Raw genomic sequence first — 7,751 nt, 5'->3', positions numbered from 1 at the left:
ACTTGTTGTGTTTCACTTGTACAAGGTGACAACTGTTTATTTCTCCTGCAGCTGCACTTTATTCAAGAGGCCACCAATGTCACATCCTGGCATCATCCACAGTCCTCAGGAAGCTGCTCAGCAGGTTGGCTCAGTGGGTTAGACTGCAGACTCTGGTGTGGGAGAGCAGGGTTCCAATCCTGGTGTCCACCATGAGAAGTTTCTTTCTTTTGAAGTCAAAGTAAGAGAGACGGAAAAAAAAAGGAAACATCATCTCAAGAGGGCAGAAAGTTTTCATGAGGACAAAAAATAAAAAACCTTTCAATCAGCTGTAACTCACGAAATTGATGGTCCAGTCATAATTTAGGATAAGATGGGATGGTGTAAAGCAAACTGTCAACATGTCCAAAAATCTGAAAAATTGCATATTGAATTGTGTTTTGTTTTTTTTCTGGGACAAAGGGATTAAAAAATGACTTGAATATCGACTTCAATAATTCAACCCAAAACTTCCAAAGTATAAATGGGCCAACAGGAGGACTTCAAGAGTGGCCAAATAGCTCAGTGCATTAGAGAAAGAGCTGCAAGTCCCAAGGTTGCTAGTTCAAGACCCATGAAAGACTGACTGACGTTTTCAATTCAAGAGGTGCAACTCTGCTCGTCATCAGAATTCAACCATGCTCTGCAGTATTGACAGACATTTTTCTTCCATGATGAGCTGTGTGAAAACTCTTGAGAGCCTTCGACTGGAAAACTAATTTTTCTGGGCCATTGGACTTTAAAATGGAACTCTGCCAGTTGTTGGACTCGAACCTCCAACCACAGGATTAATACGGCAGCGCTCTTACACCCTGAGCTATCTGCTGACTCTTGAAGTTCATCCACTGGCACATTCATCCTTCATTATTGGGCAAATGAACTTGAACATGGATCTCTGCCTCTACCCTAAAATATCTGTTATCTGGTTCCAACTGGGATTTGAACCCACAGCTCCTACACCACAGTCAGAGGTTTAACCTACTGAGCTAAGCAGCTTGTGAGCTTGGTGACTATGAAGGTTAATAAGTCACTGTGTTGATACAGCCATTCTCCATGTCATCCTTTGTTGATGATAAACACACGACTATAAACTGTTCAGTTATACAACCACATGTATGTTAAATTGACTATATAATTTGATCTTCTTGATGTGATGGTGATACGATGTTCTATGAGGAAATTAGTTGAAGAAACATTTGTTTAGATTACTCATTGTCCAAATTTGTGACTTCTAGCGCGTGAGGAACCCCGAAACCCTAGCCCTAACCCTAGCTTCAGCCTTATCGTCAACCCTAATTCAATGCAAGTCCATGGGGTGAAATTTCAACTTTGTCCTAGAGACATGGGGCCACTTGCTTTTTCATCAGGAGCCCCCAAGAAGCGCCCACACCAAATTTGGGGCTTCTAGTACTTGAGGAACCCTAACCCTAACCCTAACCCTAGCTTCAGCCTTATCGTCAACCCTATTTCAATGCAAGTCTATGGGGTGAAATTTCAACTTTGTCCTAGAGACATGGGGCCACTTGCTTTTTCATCAGGAGCCCCCAAGAAGCGCCCACACCAAATTTGGGGCTTCTAGTACTTGAGGAACCCTAACCCTAACCCTAACCCTAGCTTCAGCCTTATCGTCAACCCTAATTCAATGCAAGTCTATGGGGTGAAATTTCAACTTTGTCCTGGAGAAATGGGGCCACTTGCTTTTTCATCAGGAGCCCCCAAGAAGCGCCCACAGCAAATTTGGGGCTTCTAGGACTTGAGGAACCCTAACCCTAACCCTAACCCTAGCTTCAGCCTTATCGTCAACCCTAAGCCTATGGGGTGAAATTTCAACTTTGTCCTAGAGACTTGGGGCCACTTGCTTTTTCATCAGGAGCCCCCAAGAAGCGCCCACACCAAATTTGGGGCTTCTAGTACTTGAGGAACCCTAACCCTAACCCTAACCCTAGCTTCAGCCTTATTTCAATGCAAGTCTTTGGGGTGAAATTTCAACTTTGTCCTAGAGACATGGGGCCACTTGCTCTTTCATCAGGAGCCCCCAAGAAGCGCCCACAGCAAATTTGGGGCTTCTAGTACTTGAGGAACCCTAACCCTTTGAGGAACCCTACCCCTAACCCTAACCCTAACCCTAGCTTCAGCCTTATCCTTAACCCTAATTCAATGCAAGTCTATGGGGTGAAATTTCTTGAATTCTGTAGCACTTCATCATGTGAACTCAGCGCGATGACGTCAGCAGACACGCAGGGGTGAAAGCGGAGGGGGTGCAGCTTGCCGGCGAGGGTGACACCCCGCTGGGTTTGATCATGTTAGTCATGCACCCTTCTATGCACGAAATAACCGTTTTGCAGGGCGTGCATTTAGCTGCTTTATCATTTTCTTTTGTAAAGTGAAGACAAACCTTGGAGTGCTGCTGCACACTTTCCATCGCTACCTACTTGCACACTGCTCTGCGTTTGCCCCTCCGCCAGGAATCGAAACTTAAACATTTGAACAACTCCGTGAGCATCGGAACCTTAGAACCGGTTCCAGTCGATGCTTGATGCTCGATGCCCAACCCTAGTGATGCCGCAGTGCCTTGTCCATGGTTTAGCCCCACCTTCACCCTGGCACTGCTGAGATGGATTCCAGCACACAGCACGACCCTGAGCACCGGAGCAGCAGTGATAGAAAATGACTGACGGGACATATAAAATGCACAATACGATTATGAGATTTATTATTTTGGTCTTATAAAGTGAGTCCTCCTGAGGCGTGTCAATGACATTCATGTATTAGAATGTGCATAACTAAGAGCATTTCCTCGGGTGCCTTTCCGCCATAAGAGTTCTTCCACGTGAATGCAAAAAACACAAACATGGGCAGACTGCAGAGAGGAGGTGGGCATATTGATTGGCTGAGTGGAGCAGCTCTAGTCTATAACTCCAGTCCTGTCCAGTGGGAGAGACAAACACACCGGTTGCCTGCAAACTGTAAAAGCAAAACCTTGAATTTTTAATGCCGGGATTTTCTTCCAGATTCCAAAATAAAATCCAGAGCCAGTCGGGGGAATTCCTCCCGCTTTTTCTGCCCAAACTAGCCGGAGCTCAAACTCGGATATCTGCTCCCGCTTGCTCTCGTCCAACCTGCAGAGTCAATACGGCACGGCCGGTGTGCCGCACTTGCATTGCCATTGCCTAACAGCCAGCTGTTGGTGCTGTCACAGTGCAAAGGTCAGTGTGATGTAATAAGGAAAAAAAGCACAGGGATAAACGGGAGGGATTAGAGGAGAGGACAACTCCCACACGGGGCTACAAATGCAGTGATTACACCGAGATTAATGACACAGCATCGGCTGCATCTCGCGCACACACGCACAGACACATGTGCGCAGACAGCCAACGGGATGGCCGCTAACTCCCGCCAATGCCTAATGTTCTGTAACACTTGCGGAGCTGCACCCAGACACAAGCGGGAAGAGAGACGGACGTCCTCGCAGATTCTCAGGAACGCCTTTTTCTAAAAATACCATCTGGCGACGGCGGCGAGCAGCATTGCTCAGCGTTGTGCGTCCGACACGTCCCCAATTTTTGTTCTATTTTCGGGGTGCCGGCACCTCCTCTCGCGGTTCCACGTTTGCCACATCAGCCGATAAAATAAACCAAAAGACCCCGCGAGACGCAGAAGGGGTTGTGAGGTGCGGATTGTTTGTTATTTGTTGTGTGTGATTTGTTATCGCTGTGCCGTGTTGTTTGCACATGCGATGCAAGTGCCACACCTGCAGCCGGCTATTTATACGACTGAGTGTCATGCTTCGCCCCAGGCGGCAGAGGTCGGATCATTTCCCCCAGACTGCTCATCAGATGCAACTCTCTTCCAATTCAAGTGCGTGATTCCATCGAAGGCCCTTCCGTTAGTGCTATTGCTAACCGTGCACTTTACGACCACGTACGCAAGCATGTTTTAATTAATCCTTTGCTTTGTTTTTAATGACTGTGATTATGTGTGTGTGTGTGTGTGTGTGTGTGTGTGTGTGTGTGTGTGTGTGTGAGACCAGCCCAGGGACAGAAGATGTAAATTAGCAGCTTTGCTAACTCTTGCATATTTGCAAAAGTGCTTGCGCTAATTTTCATTAATACGCTTGTCCCTTTCAAATTAATGTTTAAATAAATAAATAAATAAAGCCTCCCCCTCTAATTTGCCCATTCATTTCAATGTAGTTGCTCTCCCAGGGCACACACCGAAAAAGGTTTTGACTTTTTGATGAGAATGCACAGTAGTGTCAGTTCCCACCATGCCTCTGTAACTCACATGATTTGGCCAATCAGAACCATTCTGGAGAACGTCACTTACAGACACATCAGGACACAGCCAATCAGCACGAGCTGACACACAGCAGCAGGTGCGACGGCGTGACATCACGCTAGCAGTGAACTCTTTTCTGGCGATTTTCTGGCCTTTTAAACAACTAAAAGACCATAACTGAAAAATCTACAATAGAAAGATTTGCTATGAATCGCCTTTCAGGTCACAGTCGTCCTGTCAGCCGTTTCAAGGGCGTTTATTTTTGTATTGCGGTCTACTGGAAAAATGCTTTTTGGGTCCATGGGATTTCTTTTTTTGGTACAGTACCTCAAGTGGCCACTGGGGGAAAATCGGTGCGCATGCATATTGCCAGTCCGGTAGTGGTATCCAGTTCTTATAATACACCCATGCACACCACACACACTCTCTGTTTCCTTCCTGCTATCCTCATCTCACGCTTCCTTTCCTTCGCGGCCTGTGTCCTCTGAATTTCTTCTCACCGCAGCGGGCGGGCGGGGGGAGCGGCGAGTCAGATGATCTACACCTCCGACGACACTCTCACTCCCTGGGCCGCACTCTCTAAATCTCATGTGACGCGAGGTGCGCGAGCTGCGGGAAGCCTCGCAAGACGGGCCTCATTTACGACCTCTCGTGTCCTCGCCGTTTCCACTCTTTGGGGGATTTATGTTTTTTTTTTTTTAAGGGCAAATTCAGGCCACATGCTGGAGGCGGTCAGTCCAGCCTCCCTGTGATCTGAATGCTGAACGTCCCGATGGCTTTGTGGAGGAGGGTTGGGGGGGGGGGGGGGGAGGGGCACCGGACCTCAGAGGCAGCTGCGAGAGGGAGATAACAGCTAGCGTTTATGTTGACGAGTGTGGATATCTGTATTTTTTCACATTGCTTTTCATTGAATTTTTTTTTTTCCCCGCCCTAGCGCCGCTCATCCATTTACGTATGTTTACATACATTGATCTGAAATACACGCCTAAGAAGTTCCACCTCGACTGTTGGTTGGCAAATTGATCGGGCGAGCCTGTTGTTCAGTGTTTGATCTTTAACTTGACGTCAACGTGAGAAAACGAGAACAAAAACTCATCCAAGTGACACCGTCTTGCGTTTCCGGCTTCCAGTCCTGCATTTTCCGTGCTTTGCTACTCGCAGTCCTCGCCATTCGCCTTCCCTCCCTGCCATTTTCCTGCTGTAATAGAGTGTTCTGCTGCATTGGCTTCAATTAGGGACGGCGCTGTAGCGACGGCAAAGCGAGCCTTCGAGTGGAGGGAAAAAAGGGACGGCATGCCGAGAACGCGAGGCGGCAGCCACAGACACTGTTTTTCATAGTGCCCTTTGACCCCGCCAGTCCTTTCGGTAGATCAATGGAAGAATTTATGGCACTTCACTACATAAAACCAGTCTCCTCTTTGTCCCCTGACCCTTGAGGTAACGATTTTTTGGGGAGATTGGAAAACCGGGCGGGCGAGCGAGTGAGCATCCGTCCCTGGGTGCGTCCTGATTGCGCCTCCTGCCTGTGTCAGTCGCTCTGTATTGGCAGCAGGTGGACGCAATCAGCGGCTGCAGGGGCCCCCGCCGACGGACCCAGGGGCCAGTTTTAAACCTTGACAGAGTCAGAGGCTGCTGCCACAGGGAGGCTGTTTGAATGGGTTCAAAGCCTGTTGCTATGGCAGCCGTGTGGAATAAATCAGCAGCATGGATTCCGACTGTACGGAGACGGCGGCACCCTGCCGACCGCCGAGCCAAGCGAGACCCAGTGTGAACTAGTTTGGCGCCGGTGTTTCTTTTGCGGCAAAAACAAGAATATGTATGTTTGTTTTTTTTTTTTTTAAAGAAATCGGAATCACTATTAGATCACGTTGCAACAGATTCTGTTTCTTCTCGTAGGTGCTGCACGCAGGAGCACTGCAAATATTTGTATTGAATGTCAGTGGTGGGTAATGTCTTTGCCTGAATGCAGGGGTGATGGTCTGTTCCATCATATTCTGCTTTGAACAACAATTTTCATTGCCGTGATGCAGGGTAGGCAGGTCGCACAGCAGGTGTCATATGTTAAGATTGAATTTGGACTTGCATTTCTGTGCATGTGTGGATGTGCGTGATCATGATAGACTGAGAATATTCCCTCCTATGGCTGAATGTTACCAGTCTATTATATATAGGATTACAATCTTGTAACCAGGTATCAGGTGGCGGGTCTTACACATGTTCTATTATTTATTCCCAAATGAATGGCTTTCTGATTCTTAAATAGGCCAGAATCTATGTGTGTCTGTCAGTGTGGAAGAAACTCACCTTCAAAGGTTACACCAGGGGAGAGCGGCGGTCCATCTTTTTTTTTTTTTTTTTTTTTAATGACAGATATTTCATAAGGTGTTAAAAGCAGACACAGTATTTTCCTTCTATAAGACACAGTTAAATATGCAACTCTATAATAGGAAACAACACGGTTAAAAAGTATAAAGTGACGGAAAAAAAAAACGTGGACATAAATAAGGCACAAAATGGAAAAAGTAGCGATCCCTCCGACCGGACGCAAGCTATTTACAGGCGTGACAAAGCATTTTTCTCTGAGACGTCCAGTGACTGCTTCTCCGTACATTGGTGAGGCTGATGCTGGCGCAGCCACAGTTACACACGTTTTCCTGCTTTGAGCAAATTGTAACGGCGCTCATCGTGGCTATAATTACAAAACCCCGTCGACCGCACAATGATCATCTGCTAGCGAGCGCGCGGGGGGTAGGGGGGCTAAAGGTGTGATGGGAGCCGGAAGGGAGGCTAGCAAGTGCACAGCTAGCTAGCAAACGGCATGGCCTGACCAATAGGAATTCAAGATAAATAATAATAATACTAATAATAGTAAGATACCAAATACACACCTTAATGCTGACACATCCGAACACAACGTCGACGATAATAGTTGTAATCACCTGGCGTGACGTTTTTTTTTTTGTTTGTTTTGTTTCTTTACAAGTGCTTAGTCATTATTTCCAATGAGAGAATCAAGCAGACAGACATGCCTTGAAATTTTGGTGTCGCTCAGAGCGTCGGCCTCACGCAACCGGAGCCGCGTGTTTTTGTTTTTTGCACTGCACAAAAGCAAGAAGCACAACGTTTTCCAGTTTCACGACATCACACACACGACCACAAAAGCCAAGAAAATAAGTTAGCGCAGCGACGAGCAAACAAAGAGGAGAAGGTCGGAGATTGTCGTGCCGGGAGGCGGAGCGTGAGGTTTGGTTTCGTTTGGGTTGGCAGCCGGGGTCGGGCCGCGTCTGTTCCACGGCGGCTGATGCTTAATGTCCTGTCGCTTCGGATCAAAGGCGACGCCGTTTCATCCTGTTTGTCGTCTCCTCCGAGTTGCTCGGTTGATACGGCCGTTCTTTAGCATACACGGCGGCGCCTTATTAGCTCATCCCGACTCGAGGGAGGCGGAGAAATGTTGT

Source organism: Nelusetta ayraudi, unplaced genomic scaffold, assembly GCF_046127955.1.
Source record: "Nelusetta ayraudi isolate G7.1 ecotype Tasmania unplaced genomic scaffold, CSIRO-AGI_Nayr_v1 ptg000026l, whole genome shotgun sequence".
Lineage (NCBI taxonomy): Eukaryota > Metazoa > Chordata > Actinopteri > Tetraodontiformes > Monacanthidae > Nelusetta > Nelusetta ayraudi.
Note: the sequence above shows the minus strand (reverse complement) of the source record.